Below are 18,041 nucleotides of genomic sequence, written 5' to 3'. Positions count from 1 at the left end.
CTTTTTTTGTTCATATGAGAAAAACTAAAGAGTGATAATATATTTTTATTCATGACTTTGAGTCGCTGTTTTTCATGAGTCATGTTTTTCATGTTTGAGTCATGATTTTGAGATATTATTTTTTGATTATTTACTGCCTTTTGATAATTGTCATTCTTTTTTTTCTTCATATGAGAAAAACTAAAGAACGATAATATATTTTTATTCATGATTTTGAGTCTGACATTTTTTAACCCGTAACTGGAGACGGCAGTCAAAATGGTTCGTTCATTAGCTCTGATTATCATTTGGTATTTTGTCCTTGAATATAATCATCTCCTCAGTACTTTCAATTGTTCTTTCAGCAGTATGTTGGCAAAAGTCTAAGTATGAACATGTGTGTATAACCGAGCAATTCTTTATCCAAATTTTTGTTTTAATTTATGTAGTTGACTCCATGTCTCTGAAACTTTTAATTTGAATAATGGAAAAGAATAAAGAAATGTCCTTAAAAATTATTTTAAAATATAGTATTTTTCATTTTTGCTTGTTAAATTCTGACAGTTACTAACATTAGCGTAATTCTGTAATAGTAGTCTAATAGTAGTAAATACTCATTAAAAGATTGTTTTGGTTTTCCTTATAACATTTTTCCAGCATTTAATATTATAACATTTAACTTTAACATTTTTGGTAACTATATGATTTCTGGAATGTATTGTGTTTCCAAAATAAATTCCAATGCTGTTTTAAAAAGACAAAAAAAGAAAAATAACAATGGAGTCATTTTGACTCCATGTCTCTGGCTGCGTGAAGAAATTCATGTCTCCAGTTAAGGGTTAAAAAAATGAATCCTAAGAATGATCATTAACAAGAATTCATTAAAAAAATGCTATTATCCCAGAAAACACGAATGAAATTAAGATTTATGATTAAAACACCCGCCCCCATAGAGTTAATATCTAGTTAATCGTCTGCGATCTAAATGCCAACCGACTTTAATAATAAGCGTAATATGATTATTGAATTTTTTAGTATCGAACGAAACAGAGCAACCTATTACCTGTGTGTGTAACCTTCACAACATCAGTTGTTGCCCAGTAATGAACAAATCGAGTGGAAGAATGACTACCGGAAGGAAAAAAAAAGAGAAAGAACAAAATGAATGCGGTGGGAAAATTTTGTTCGATCAACAAGTTCGACGTCACCTAGGGAACCAAGCTACCAAACACAGTCACGTGAATATCTAACACGGCAAAGAAGTAAAAGAAACCTTGATATTCAGATGAAGAGAGGGTTTTGCAAATCGGGTCTAGTATTTGGTGTTTTCTTCAGATGGATGAGGTACCACTGCGATTTTTGATAAAGGATTTTATTGAATTATAGTATTGCGAGTCATAGGTAAGGTAATTAAATAATTACTTTCCATCAATTAATAGAATTTTTTTTAATAATTTAAAATTGTTTTTATATGTAACAAAATTGTATATACATATGTGTTTTCTAGTCAGTTTTATTATTTAATTAAATTTGAGCAGTAAAAATATCTTAGAAAATTAACGGAAATAATTACTTTTAATGTCTCTTCTTTGTGCATCTCTTTGTGTTTGGATAATAGGAATGTGGATAAAAAGTTATTTGGTTTAAAAAAAGATTTTTATTTATTATTATTACTTAACGTTAAACTAAACTAGAATTAAAGCAGGATGATTTCTTTATAATGATCATGATCAAAAAATAGTTCAGAAATTTTTTTTGCCACAATTTTTTTTCATTAATATTTTAATCAATAAACTTCCCCCGAAAAACTGTAAGGAATTTAATTGCTTTTGATATTTATTCACATTTTCAAAAAAATATGCAATTATGATATTGAATGAAACTTCTTTTGTACAATGTTAATTTAGAGAAAAATCAAACAAGTAATAAATAAGAGAGTCTAACAGCTTTTGAAGTATTTTCAATACATTATATTAACTCAGGTGTTATATTATTTTCAAATTCTTCTTAATATTATTTTAAATTACAATTTAAATATATCAGATTGGCAGCAAATCTTTTCATAAATATCAAATTGTTTATCCTAATTTATACAAACTAAACGCCTCTAATTATTTCCATTTGCACAATTAACTTGAATTTGAATGACATGTTTATATGTTATTATGTCTTGATATTACTTTATATACGAACTTCATTTCGTCTCATTGACAAAACAATTTATGTTTAATTATAAGATTGGTGATCTTTTTCGAAATAAATTAAGTGTATCTTTTTAATATTTAAACATTTAATCTAAATTTGAATATATAAATGATATTTTGGAAATATAAGAGTTTCGGTGCTTTCTTCTTTGAAATAAAGAAAGTTTTAATATTCTTCAAGCTTCTATCCAAAATTTTGCTTTATTGAAATTTATTTAATTAAATTTGGCCTTTGAAAAAGATTAGTATAATTTATCTGCACTTCTTGTGAATTTTTAAAAGTTTAAATGCATAGCAGTGTTTGGTAAATAAGATTTATTTAGTAAGACTTTAGAAAGCAGTCAGATCTTTGACTGACTGATCACTTCAGAATGTTTTCAAAATATCGCTTGCTAGAGGAGTATTCAAAAATTGATAATTTATACGTCATAAAAAGAGAATTCTAAAGTTTCAATTCGCCTACAATTCTTTCAGTGCAAAAAAAAAAAAAAAAAAAAAAAAATGATTACATCTGAGATGCACAAAGCAATTTTTGACCACACATTAATTTCATAAAATAAATTTTATAATAAAAAATTAAAAAAGAAAGTTCTTTTATCAACATACTAAAAAAGGAAAATCAATTTTACCAAAATTCTTGTAGTCGAAATAACAATTGTAAAAACGTGAGATGCAGAGAGAATTTTTTTTAGTAATGAATGAATATTTATTAATTTTTTTATGATATTCATTGATTGTGGTTTTAAATCCTTCTATTATTTAATTATATTATTTTCTAATGTACAAATAAGAATAAATTTCTTTATTCGTTACATAATTTATAGATTTAATATTCTAGAAGAAAAGTAAATATTCTAGTAGAGTTTAATAATAATATTCTTTATGGTAATATTCTAAGGATGATTTTTTTTAAAATTTCGTATTTTTTATGATATTCTTAATTTCTTACATTATTAAATATTTTAAATATCGAAATAAAGATGTAAAATCTGATTCTTCTGATAAAAATACTCTAGTTGGAATTTAATCACATTTATAATATATTTTAATTTTCATTGAATATTCTTTCATTGAAATATTAAATCTGAGTATTCTTTTCATATGATTACATCATGTTTTTATAATATTGCTTTTTTTCCGATAAAAAATATTCTTTCTTACTTTGTACTATACTAATAAAACTGTCTTTAAACTCTTTTTACTTCCATTTTTTATACTTTAACATATTTCTTAATTTAAACAAATAATAAATAGTTTGGTTACAAAAAAATTAACCAATAAATTTAAGCAGCTTGATCCCAAATATTATGGAAGCTGAAAATTAATATTTCACAAATGATTTCGAGATGGTATTATCTCTGCGAAATTAGTTTTTTAGCCAATAAATATAAATTAATAATTAAAATAAATAAAAAGCTTTAAATTAAATTATAAAGATTAAATTATTAAGATAAAGATTAAATTATTAAGATAATTAAAAGCTTTAAAATTAATAAAATATTCTATTGTCATTAGTAACCAATAAATGCACAGAATTTCAGAGCTCTCGTACGTGTGGAAGTCAGTGAAAAATTGATTACAAAATTCTATATTTGCAAGCATAAAATATGCGAAGTTAAGTAAAAATACTTATAAACATTTAATAAAAACACACTTTTGTTAGTGTACCAAAAAGCAAGAATATGTTATTTTAATTATTTTGTACTCGTTAATCTTTAACTTATAATTGCTTAATATGAATACTTTGGTATCTTGGAGCTGAAATTGAATATCAAATAGTAATGCTCGAATGGAGTGAAAATTTAATTCAAATAACTTATAATTAAATTCCGAAAATATTAAAATTTTATACTTGTATTAGAAAAGGCAAGTATACTAAATTTCAAAACTCTAGCCCATCAGAAAGAGTGTGTCGAATCGATTTCAAAATTCCGTCTACATAGATATGAAACAAGATACGTGATATAAAAGTCTTTAAAAAAGAAAACAAAAATATATATTCATTTAGCTCATTTTAGTCTTATGAATTCCATTAATTTATATAATTATAAGAGTAAAAGTTTTCTAAAAGCATTTATTAAACATTCTGTGGAATTGCAATATTTTTTTCTCCTTTGATTTAAGCCCTATAGATATATCAATCATTATGCACATAATGTAGTTTTGAATTTCACTATTTTAGACAGTGAAAGGGGCCACTTTCATAAAATTCCACTAATCAACAGCGGTGTTTCCTTGAGGTAGCCGATGATTGGCCTGAAATGAGAAATTTCATAACTTGGTCAGTTTCAGGTACTGATGGGAGGGAGGGGGAGACTTTTCCTTTATTTAAAATGCTAGTGATTCAAGAATATTTTGCTAAATAGGATCAATAAACCGGAAAAATGGGCTACATAAAAATTTAGATTTTGTAATCTTTTTAGGAAAACATTCAGTAAATCAAATATTATAATTTAATACAATCATTTACTTTATTTAGAGCATTTTTTTTCTGCCTGAAACTATATTACTTCTAACAATTTAGAAATCAGCAATTGTATTGCACAATTAGAGTGAACATCTTATATATGTAGATGGTAGTTTACTTCTCTATTTATTATTATACAAGATACATCTAAAGCATGTACTCTTAAAATATTATTATTACTGCGGTTTATAGCAATGTAGATAAACCTTAAAAGATGAATTTAAATTTTTTATTTAATGAATAATGAATGTATTATTTTTTTAAACTGTATTTTAAACATTAGATCTATTGAAAAAAAAAATGGAATCGACGTTCTTTTGAAACGTTGAAAATGAAAAGTTTTTAAGCATACTGTTTCATTTTAAAATATTAAATTTAAAATAAAAAAAATCTTAGAGATATTTCATTCAACGATTAAATGGCCATCGTGTTATGAGAAATATAAACATTTAGAACTCAACAAATACTGGAAGAAATAGTGGTGAGAATACACTTTATAAGAATCTAATGAATTGCTGAAATTTGATTGATTTCTTTTGAGGAAATATATATGAAGGTAATTTCACTCGCTCCATCATCTCTAATTCTATATTCAAGCATTAATTTTTTGAAGATGACACACATAACTATTGATTATTGCTTTAGAACAATCTATCATGTATTATCATCAAAAAGCAGTCGAGGTTAAAAACTGGAAATCTCTTTTTACCCTTATTCTCTAAGAAATGCACTATATTGGAATAATTTTGTAAATTATTTTTATCATAAGGTTATTATCTTATACTTTGACCGACGACATTGAATTCTTAAATCTTTTTTTGTAGCAAGGAAATTATAAGGAGATGATAATTTTAATATCTTGCGATTTCTTTCCACTTTCAGTGGTGCATGAATGGTACGCCCATGTACGAACTTAACCGTGACTAGCAATTTCTCAAAATATATCCCTCACTTCAAGTCTGTCATAAGAACCGTTACAACAGTTAGCTTCTTATAAAGAATGTCCCCCCCTTCGTTTATTGATATTTTCTGATCAGTTATGTGGTTTCTTCCATGAAGTGTGTTAGTTCGCCACTTGAATTTTAATTACAATGTTTCGTACGCTTTCCCTTTTGAATGCCAGGCAAAGAATGAAAAAACATGACGCACTATTTGCGCACTTTCAGCACATCTATACTAGTTATTTTTATTTGTATTAATCGCAAATTTTTCTCTTAAAACTCCCGGTAATTATACCAACTTTTTACATGACAGTTATATAAATTTTTACATCTTATGTTTTTCAAACATTTATACTCCTTTAAATCGGCTATTAAAAATTTTTTTCGAAAATATTGCGATATTAAATTTTACTTTCTCGTGTACGAGAAAATAACTGTAGAGATTTTGACGAATCTTCACTTTTCACATCTCTCTAAATACGAGAAAAACTTTATTTGGATTTACGTATGGCTGCCTCTCTGTGAATTCGGTATCTCCAAAACACTTTAAGCTAGATGGATGAAATTTGGTATATGACCTTTTTGGTATGTCCGAATATAAATAGTCACAAAAACAACAAAATGAAGAAAGTAGACGAATTATATTTATTACATAAATTTAATATCTAAAATTTAGGTATCTCTCCACTTTAGGACCCTATCCGAGCAGGGGTTGACCGTCTGTCGGTCTGTGTTTTCATAGGCATGTCAACGTGATAGCTTAAAACCCCTGAAACGTTAATGCATGAAATTTGATATTTGGTTTTTAAGACTACTATACGGTAGCTCTGTGTCAAATTTTGGTTCAAATCATCGGAAAAAAAAAAGGCTTCCAAAATACAGACTATGTGTTCTGCTACTCGTGTATTAATCGCATTCCAGTGATTAAAGCCCTTTAAAGATCAGACACTAATGGGCCCTTTCGTAATAACTATTGTTTGCCAATGTCATAATGTTAATAAGTACTTAATTAGAGATTATATGAGAAGGCATGAGAAGGCTACAATGGGTATTTTATGAAATGAATAGGAATATTTTAAAAATGTCTGTTAAAATAATACATTGAATATCTTATTCAGTGCATTGCAGATCAATTTTCTGAACTATCTAGCGTTAGTGACAATGGTAAGCCGTGAGTTTATGGATGAAAGCATTCTCAAGTTCAGAACTCGGATGATCCACCGACTATGTGAACCTCATTCAAGATTAATATGAATTGTGTAACAATCGAATAGAAATCCTTTTAATTGATTGGGAAAATAATTTTAAAAATATAAAGATTAGATATAATTTTTTCAGTAAATATTTATGGATTGATGCAACATGAAATATAATTCTTTAAATCATTTCAAGCACTTATTCCAACTGGATGCACAGGATGATTGAAATTAAGTTGGAGATATTTAGGCATCTCCGTGCAAAACCTTCTAAATCATAACCAAATTGTGTACACATACTCTCCAGAGAATAAAATTTCGATTTCAAAATAAAAGGAAAACTAGTTCATATTTTGGTCTCAGGAGAGGGGGAGGGGTGAGAGGCTTAAATAATTCTGTTGCACAACTAAATCTCTTATTTTTGAATAGTAAACAATTTTTCTATTTCAAGAGAAAATATGTATTGGACTGAAATAATTTGACGAAGAAAATTGACGAATTAACATACAATATATTTTGTTATTAACATGTGGAGTTGAAAGTCATATTAAGTCATATCCGCTCGAAGGCACGCGGTTAATAAATGCTGCATTACTGGATTTCCGCAACAGCAACACTGGCGGTAATTGTGGTTGAGTCCTAAGGGCCATCACCGGTCATGATACAACCCTTCCCTAAGGAAGTGCACATCCCGTCATCGATGGGAGGAGCAGACCCTTACCTTTTCATGTACCCTCCAGTGTGGCGAGATCCAACCAACATTCCGGAAGCCTCTCAAACTCATTTGTGCCCTTCCAGGGGATATGTGGAGGGGAAATTAAACTAGACTATAATTTCATGTGCATTAACGTAACTATAAATAATAACAAGTGCAATAAAAGCATTTTCCAAAAATTTGTAATGGCAAAAAGACGACAGAATTAAGCTTCGACATTCGAAACTCCCTAAGCATAACAGATTAGTTAATTTTCTGTAAATTAAATGATCTGTTATGCTTAGTCTGTCATTTACAGAGTGTTAATTCTCTGTAAAAGAGTTTGATGAGTAACACTCAATATATTAAAGTTGGGATCGTAATCATAAAAATCGCAGTTCAATGAAAATTCCGAAAGAGCTCGTTAAATTGACTGAAGAATTTCAGTTATTAATTTCTTGTATGAAAAATAAAGAGAAAATATTCTAATAGTCAAAAAATTCGAAATTTTGACAAATTTACACGTTTCAGAGAGATTCCGATGAGTCTGAGAAACAAACTTTTGGCATTGTGGCTATTTGTCAAGCTGTTTGTGTTTCTCAAAAACGTTTCAGGTAGATAATTGAAATTTGATTTATGGAAACGACGAAATTTGTGGATTTCTGTAAAATTTTGAGCATGATTTACTCTGATAGAGGAAGTCTGTCTGGCTTCTCGATAACTACAAAACGTAAAGAGATAGGCAGATAAATTTGTCTATTAGTCAAACCTTTTCTTTATTGGTTATTGAACCGCTTTAACATTATTTTCTTTAACATTAAATGTTAACATTTATATCTTGGCATAAGACGGCATCGACTAACGGCATCGAGTTAACATTAAATGTTAACATTTATATCTTGTTTTATATGTTTTATTCCTTTAACATTAAATGTTAACATTTTCTTTAACATTATTTTCTTTAACATTACCGCTTTAACATTATTTTGACAATTTCTTTATTGGTGAAGTTGCAACAGAATCATTCCTCATTACCAAAATAGAAAATATTCTATTAGTCAAAAAATTCGAAATTTTGACAAATTTACACGTTTCAGGGAGATTCCAATGAGTCTGAGAAACAAACTTTTGGCATTGTGGCTATTTGTCAAGCTGTTTGTGTTTCTCAAAAACGTTTCAGGTAGATAATTGAAATTTGATTTATGGAAACGACGAAATTTGTGGATTTCTGTAAAATTTTGAGCATGATTTACTCTGATAGAGGAAGTCTGTCTGGCTTCTCGATAACTACAAAACGTAAAGAGATAGGCAGATAAATTTGTCTATTAGTCAAACCTTTTCTTTATTGGTTATTGAACCGCTTTAACATTATTTTCTTTAACATTAAATGTTAACATTTATATCTTGGCATAAGACGGCATCGACTAACGGCATCGACGGCATCGAGTTAACATTAAATGTTAACATTTATATCTTGTTTTATATGTTTTATTCCTTTAACATTAAATGTTAACATTTTCTTTAACATTATTTTCTTTAACATTACCGCTTTAACATTATTTTGACAATTTCTTTATTGGTGAAGTTGCAACAGAATCATTCCTCATTACCAAAATAGAAAATATTCTATTAGTCAAAAAATTCGAAATTTTGACAAATTTACACGTTTCAGGGAGATTCCAATGAGTCTGAGAAACAAACTTTTGGCATTGTGGCTATTTGTCAAGCTGTTTGTGTTTCTCAAAAACGTTTCAGGTAGATAATTGAAATTTGATTTATGGAAACGACGAAATTTGTGGATTTCTGTAAAATTTTGAGCATGATTTACTCTGATAGAGGAAGTCTGTCTGGCTTCTCGATAACTACAAAACGTAAAGAGATAGGCAGATAAATTTGTTCATAAATATATTTAGTATCTAAAATATTTATCAAATTTTGAATCAAATTTATGAAATGAATTAATTGTTTGTCGATGTGTTTATTATGTTTATGAATTAATTGCTTTATACTGTGCGGCATAAATCGTAAATATTTTATTTAAAAGTAGCTAACGATTATTTTAATAATTATAAATTTTATTTTGTAAATAGTTGTAAAATTCAGATTGGCAACAGTGATACTTTTGGAACTTGTTGTTTAAAAACGATGCTAGAATGTTGAATGAAAATAAGCTGATGTAAATTTGATAATATTATCTATATGTAATATTTAGTTTTATAGTACGTTGTCTGCATTTTATTTTTGTTGATGCACGGACACAACAATACCTTCGCATGTATATAAACTCGATAATTTATAAATTCAAAGACTTAAAGATCAAATTAATTGATAATCTGATTAATCAAGCAACTTCAAACACACGACGTGTCCATTTGGATTCTGAATCACAACCATCCAATTTCAACGCAAAACGTCTCCGTTTCGATTTTAAGTTTCAAATATCGCTTTCTAGCTCTAAGCAATTCATCGAAAAAAATGTTTCTTTACATCGAAAATGAAAAAAAGTTGGATTCTTGGATCCAGATTGGGTTAAAGTGCTATAGACCTAGACATCTTTTTTCTATGATCTTGTTACTAATGTATTGTAAACTAGGGATTTGTATTTCCATGGGAATGAAATAAACCCTTTGTGGCAAAGAAAATAAAATTACTGAATTTGAAGTGGAAATTGACTAAATTAAATCAAATACTCAATAAGAAAATGAAATTTTATTTATTTTTTCGTACATTGCTTATAAGTTAGGGGGTGGCTTCATTTGAAGTCACTGAGGCCAACTTTTGCGACATACATGGCTAAGAAAAAATAAAAGGCTAGATGGACTCAAATGAAGCCAGTATGCCTCAAAGAGTTAAGGTAATGTCGGGAGATTTGGTGTATTGGGCCTACCAGTCTAGCGGTGAATATGTGTCCGATCCAAGTAACAAATCTTTTGTTGCAAGTACCTAGCTGACTAAAATGATCCCATTTTCTACTATTATCTTGCTCTGGCTGTCGTTTTGAACGCAAGTTTCTATGTTCATGTTCATCATGTTCGAGAGTTGGATCGGGCACTTTAATATAAGTAGAAGCATATTTTATTCGGATTAAACCACGCTTCCAGAACATTCATGTCATCAAGAGTAATTTTTTCTAGTATTTTCCTTTTTATGAATACAGGAATCACAAATATTTTTTCATATTAAGTGATGTTTTGTAAAGAAGTCAATTTTCAATTTCAACTATGAAATTACTTCTTGATTTGTTGGGCAGTTTATTTCAGGGTAAACTAAACTACTTCTTTGTAATAATGTTTCGTATATAAGAATTTGTAACTTTGCTTTATCCATGTTAGGAATACCGATACAATCTGAAGAAATGAATGATTGGCCTTTTTAACAAATGCAAGTAAATTATTTTTTTGTGTATGTATTATTAAAATAACTTTTTATTGTTTTGCGTTTAGTTGGATAATTTTTTCTTTTTATATACTCAAAATCGCTCGGTTATTTTAATAAAATAGTGCAAAATTATCATCTTTCCTCGGTACTGGGATAAAATAATACTGACTCCGGAACGAAATGACAGTTCTGTTAAAAAATGAATAGATATTTATTCTTAGAAAATATAAGATAAACTTAATGATTAAACATTGTTAAAATATTATTTCTTGAGTAGTGCGACATTGTTAGTGGAGTTGAGTAGTGGGTTATTGTTTTAAAATTTTATGTTTTAGTAAACAAATATAATCCAGAATAAGTGTTCAAAATAATTAACAAAAAATTGATATTAAGTTTCCTTCTTCAATGTTTGAAAATACTTTTTTTTGTCATCATGTGTGATATTTGTAAAATCTCTCTCCCCAGTCTTGTGATGGAGAGTAATTTTTGATGTTATGAAGTTTGAGTTCAAATCTCGAGTATCAGAAGTTTCGGCTTTTTATTGGTCAAATTTCAGTTTCTTTTATAGCAGCTCCTTTTTTGCATTCTGAGTCTATTGTTATTGTTTCTGTAATTGTTCTGGTTTCAACTTCTGCACTGATTTTAGAATTCATATGCCTTTCATAAGTGAACTTATCAAAATATTTCTGAAATGCCATTTATTTTCAAATATGACATGAAACAGTTTATGGAACATGCAGATGAAGCAAATCACATAAAAAAATACATATGCCCCGCCCTAAAAAAACTAAAAAGCAGTTTTGTTTTTTAGGGTGGGGCATATGTATGTTTTTTTTATTTATTTTACGTGATTTACTTCATCTGCATGTTCCATAAACTGTTTCATGCTAGAGCAAGATAATAGCATGGTCATTATTCTTTTAACAGAAATGCTAAAAGTCTTTCATTTTTGTAATAGTAGTAACAAGTATCTATATATAAAATGTTAGAATACATTGCACAGAAATCGCTTTTATTACTTATCATTGAATGGAAAAAAATCAAATATAAATTATAATAAAAATGAAATCTACGATCACAAATTTCAAGTTATCGTATGAGAACATTATTATTTTTTAAGTCATTATTTGTCTTAATTAATTTAAGTCATTAATCAGTTTAAACCGGTTTGAAACAATCACGTGACTTTTCTATCTGTCTTTATCCCTCACTTTCTATATAATATAATGATAATTTTTTAAAACTTTCATTTACAATTTTTCTAGCTGGCAAACAAAGTTTTGGAGCTCGACCGATTTTGAGATGAAATAACAACTATGATGTCATAGTTCTTCGTCAACCTTTTAAAAACGCAACTGCTGTCAAAGAAGCATACATAATAATAAAGCAATACTGGTAAAAGCAGGTCAGTCTTTTAAAAACACATTTGCTTTCAAAGAAGCATACATAATAATAATGCAATACTGGTAAAAGCAGGTAAAATATATGCTATTAAAAGATGATGATGAAAATTGCCATTTATGCTTTATTCATTGCCTACGCGATTTCGAGCTTCAAAACCTCTTAATCAAAAGAACATCATGTTCTCACATGATAACAAGGCGTTATGTAAACATTTCAGACTGCTTCATTTAACGTTTTTTACAGCTGATCTTAATTCAGTACTTCGCTTAAATAATTAATGTAGCTACAAAATATTATTAGAATTTTTCGGGTGTACCGAAAATTCCATTCAATTAGAGTGAGCAATAATCGATAAAAGAAGTCTAGATGATAAAAACAAGCATCAAACAAAGTTTAGTTGAGCGGAAAAAGAAGCATAACCATTTCCAGATAAACTAAAAGTTTCACTGCCTTTAAAGTCAATAATCTGGGCTAAAAAATTGGTCGTCCAAGGCGGATACTAAGATATAAACAAATAGTAATTGTGAAAAGTATATAGTTTAGGGTAGCCTTGTATAGCAAAGAATAATAAAATGACTTATTCATTGGTTTATGAGATCATATGTTATGGCTCCAAAATTACTTTCCATCAGACAAAATTCACGAACATCATCTAACGAACTATGAAATAGTCGTAGTGAATCACAGTGGGAGAATTTTGTATCAAGTATTGTGGAGCGTTTGCAGTATCCATAATAAAGTATGAGTAATACGAGATTAACCTAAGTCATATTTCATTTTTACTTGGCCTCTCCTACTTTTCATTATTTTCTTTCGTTTATTTTATAAATAAGCTGGAGTGTTTTCATAAACACTGGAGTGTCGAGCAATAAATTGCTCTTATAAGGGATCACACTCATAACCAAAATAATTGAAGCTTTCGATAGAAATTGACTCTAAGAATGCGTGCATAAAACCAAATTGCTCCCAAAATCAGACAACTCAAAAAGACAAAATCCGTACAGGGTTGACAAAAGCTCGAATGAATAAACTACTCTTCATTTGAATAAAAAGCAAAAAAACAAAAAAAACAAAACAATTATAACAAATAACACTAAAAGAAAAGCTCATTAAACAAAAATAAACTCTCTATCCAAGCAGTTTTCCAATAATGTATAGACAACTGTGGAAGTTAGTTGGTAAAAATTCCTGTTTAATGTTTGCGAATGTTAAATGTCACATTTTATTTAATATATAAAATGAGAAACTGTCCTTTCATCTATACCACATGAAATGTTGCCTCCTTGCCCAAGAACTTTCGTAAATAGCTTTTGTCCGACGCATTTGGAAAAATTCCAAAGACATGCCTCGCTTTTAAAGATAGTTCTGAGCGATTTTGCCAATCTTTCAATGAAAGAGAATTAAGTTTGTTTGAAAATTATTTTTTGCAATGATGAATTTCAGTGTGAATCTCAGGTTTTTCTTTTGCTAATTTTGCTAAGCGATCCACTTCTTCGTTTCTTTTTATTATTATATAGGCATTAACTCTAATATACACAAAAGTAAAACAAAACAAAGCAATTAATATATTATTTTGATAATTTTAGATACATAAGTAAAACTGCTACCTCCAGTCTTATTAAGAAAAAGCTATTCCATTCAATTCAATTCAATTAAGAAAAAATTCAATTCAATTAAGAAAACATTTCAATTAGGAAACAACAAAAACAATCAATATCTCATACTAATAATTTTAGATAGACAGTAAAAAGGCTGCCATCAGTCTTATTAAGACTCACCTCAAAATGAGGGTGAGCCGACATTCCCAATGGAATGGGACAACAAGTCTAAGTGGAAATTTGGGCCGCACATCTTTGTGCCCGTGAAAGTAAGCTGACTCGCGAAGGCTTGGGCAACCAAAACAAAGAAAGCAACTGAAAGATTAAACAGTCGTGCCTTTCATTAAATATTTATCCAACGTTCTTTCAACAAACCTGGGAAAAGTAATTTGGCGCCTCATTTCATATGTCTATTCAGCTCTTAATTGGTCTCAAGGCTCTTAATAATTACCACTAAAAACAAACAAAAAAAATATATATAATTCATTTAATTTACAAATGAAACAATTGTGAAACTTGAAAATTTAACCGTAGAATATTCATATATAGTTACATTATTTCTCATGTTTTTATACAATTTCAAGAAAAAATTAAAAAATTATAAAGAAATATAAATTGGATATTTTTTTTCAAAATTTTCAAAATTAGTATTTTATTACGCGTAGGATTTTGAATTTAAAAATTGTTCAAAATTTACGAAACGAACTTGCAAAAAACATTCCTTTTGAAGTCATAAGTATTTTTTATAAAATTTTTTGAAAAAAATATCTTTCAATTACAATTATTTTAAAAAATTGAAATTTTAAAGAAAATGTAATTAAAATTAAAACAAAATTATTTCTATGAAAAAATTGATGTATAAGTCACAGAAGAACTTATTTTGAGAATGAATGTACATGAAATTTTAGATTGATAGGATATATAATTTTTGAGAAATCCTGTACACCTTTATTATTTTTTGTTTTGTGAGAAAAATGCCGTTAAAGTGAAAAAAAAATTAGAACAAAGTAATGAAAACTAAAAAAAAAAAAAAAAAAAAAAAACAGAAGCATAAGTACTAACTACCCTTAGTTAACTTAAATTGTTCTATTTCTTTTAAAATTTTCAAACATTAATTTTTTTTTGTCCCTAAAAGAATGTTGCGGGTGTATGTCTTTTGATATTCTGGTAGAGGAAGTTTCTGTTTACATTTAACCAGTATTGTTTTAGTTTTTTGCTTGATGACTTTGGAAGTTTTGATAGTATCGTTTAAATTTTGGTACCAAAATGTTGAGAAAAGACGAGAATCTTAGTTTATTTAAAAATAATAATAATAATTGAAGTTTAAGAGTCATGAGTCCTCTTTGCTGGATGCATTTTGTATATATAATGTGCTTATCATTGTTTTTGACTCCATTCTCATGCATAGCTTAGAATATTTAATTATATAAAGTATGTATAATTTTTCTACTGTTTATGAAGCAAATACTGAATAATTTTATACTTTATATTTATATTATAACTATTATTGTCATTAAAAGTATTCACATCAATTCTAAAAATTATAATCACTTACAATATGAGTAGTTATATAAAATAAGTGCTCTTTATAAATTGAATTACAACATGCACGCAGACTGTTCAGTGTAAACTGATTATAAATGAATGAAAAATTATTGCCGGTGCCTTATCCTACAAATTTTAATGGCCTTTCTCAAGATACTCCTTATTAGATACAATGCATTCATTCTACCTTTATTTCCAGTTTTCAAACACAGCCTGGTAACTATTTTTTTAAGGATCCTTCAAATCCGCAATTTTTACTACTTCCTCTAATGGTTCTATGGGGGAGTTGGGAGGGAGGAGTGTTTTTTTCAAATTGGTAAAAAAAAAAAAAAAAAAAAAAAAAAAAAAAAGCCTCATTCTGCCAAGTCAAGGCTCTAAAGAGAATGGGGAACACGTGTGATTTTGAGTTTGATGGATAATGAAAAGCAGTCTGGAAATCCACCGCGTACAATCATGTGCCAAATGCAGCTTTCTGTGAATAATGTGCGAGTGGCATCTAACTAAGCGTTCAATCTTTTTTAAGAGGTTTCTTCGTGTGAATCGATGATCTCCTTTCACTATCATTGTAATGCCGAGTACAGGGGCTCAAGTATTAGAGCACCGGCTTCATTTTCCTTCAAAAATGAATTTTCCTTCTTTAAACATCTTCTAGCCGAACTATAGCGAAGGAAAAAAAAAGTTCCCTAAAAGTTTCCTACAACATCACATAAGCTTTAGTTGATAATTTCTTAGGGATAAAATCAAATTTTAACGTGTTTATCTCATATCACATCCATCCATTACTTGGCAGGTGAAATTGAAACAAAGCATACTTCTTTTTGCCATGACTCTAATAGTGACGTCATAACTGTGAAACACGTGCCACTTATTTTTCACTTATCTTTCTAAGCATGTATTATTAATTTGACATTTTTTGATTGTTTTAATCATCTTCAAAAATTTATGTTTATCCTTTATTGAACAACCCTTTGTAATATTCATTAAAATATTGTTTTATAGATCAATAAAAGAGCTGAATCAGATGTATTCTATGATACCAGGTATCATTAAGCGTTTACCTATATTATCAATAATAATGCGGGTAATTTCTATGGCGCGCATAGTTAAGGGTTTTGTCATTGATGTGGTTGTTTCTTAAGGCACTTGCCATGGACAAGCTCCCTGTTCGAAGACAGCGAATTAAGCCGGTGGGGGAGCGTCTCTTGTTTTTAGAAGCGCCAACTAGGGGCAAGAGTGCGACTTAGCTACTCACGCATCACATTCACTTGCACAACCCCTTTTTACATGAGGGGGAGCACATTCACACATCTCACAGACAGAACAGATGGAGAACAACCATGCCCGAACCACGACTCGAACCTAGGACGCCCAGATCACGGAAAAAACGCGCTACCCTTATTCTAGGACACCGGCTTTGTCGTTGATTGTTTCTGCATATGAATGATTGTATTAATAGCCTTATATTTGTTCTGTTAGTTGTGCCCATGAATCTTTATGTTAAGCTGAAGTCTCATAGTATGATAGTGACATTAAAAATATAATTGTGAGGGAAGCCTATCTTTTAATAGAATGTTGTCTTTTTGATATTCCATTTTTTATTCCTCATGAAAATGCTCAGTAACAATAACTATATTTGGTAATTATGCAAAAATTGTCTTTAAAAAACTATCAAAATGCAGAAAATATTGCAGTGAAATTAAACTGAGGCAATTAAAAATATAATTTTTTGGAATTTTAAAATGATGTAAAAATTAATTTTGAACCAAAATTTTTTTCAGAAATTATCCCGAAGAAACACCAAAATATCGTTTAATTTTTATGACTAAATGCACCGGCATTTCTATAATACGTGAGAGTACAATTGGAAAAAAATTGTTTGACAGCTCGTGGTAAGTTTAATGTTAATTAATTAAAATTCTGAATAAAATTGTTCAGAAATAGATACACATTGTTGCTGTTTAAAATGTATATGTAATAAATTTGGAAGGCACTTTTAGGCCAAGCCTTGCGCCTGCGGAGTGCTAATAACCCATACATAGATTAATTAATATAATAGAAGTAACCAGTGACCCTCGTAATAAATTAAAAATATAAATATATAGCTGCCAGTGACATGTTTGTTTTACAATGAGAGGATATTTTGGAAAGGACCCTGGAATTTTGATCAGATGATGTGGACGACACTTGAAATGGCATCTTAATCTCAAAAAATAGTCCAAAGATATTAGAATCTCGATGGATTTAACATAATCATGATGAATCTTCAATAAGATTGGGTCTCAAATCTGTGAATTTTTTTTTGTTCAGAAGTCCGAACTCTACCATCAGACTATTACGATGCTTCACATGGCAGAGTTTTAATTGTGTAGATAATGTTGTTTTAATTCGAAACCAAATTATTAAAGAGGCACCATTATTAACATTCATTCTTATTTTCATTTCCATTTACGTGCAATATCGGCCGACTCATTAACATGGCGGAAAAAATGACTCATGATTAATGGCTGCAATTTTTTATCCACCCACATGATTCATTAATGCAGCGGAAACAAGGGCACACTTCTATTCTTACTACGTAAATGTTACTAGAAAGGCCAAGAAAGTCCATTCATGCAATCAGAAGTCTACATCCGCT

General features: G+C 28.9%; 1 protein-coding gene across 1 annotated transcript in view; it reads left to right on the top strand.

The window, feature by feature from the left end:
* Positions 1-1,291: 1,291 nt before the first annotated feature.
* LOC129988330 (uncharacterized) overlaps positions 1,292-18,041 on the top strand; it is a 52,152-nt gene continuing 35,402 nt past the window's right edge. Inside the window, exon 1 of the mRNA XM_056096534.1 lies at positions 1,292-1,380. The gene's annotated coding sequence lies outside the window, so the exon portion shown is untranslated. The remainder of the gene's footprint in view (positions 1,381-18,041) is intronic.

Source organism: Argiope bruennichi, chromosome 10, assembly GCF_947563725.1.
Source record: "Argiope bruennichi chromosome 10, qqArgBrue1.1, whole genome shotgun sequence".
NCBI classification, from domain to species: Eukaryota; Metazoa; Arthropoda; class Arachnida; order Araneae; family Araneidae; genus Argiope; species Argiope bruennichi.
Note: the sequence above shows the minus strand (reverse complement) of the source record. Positions and strands in the feature narration are given on the sequence as shown.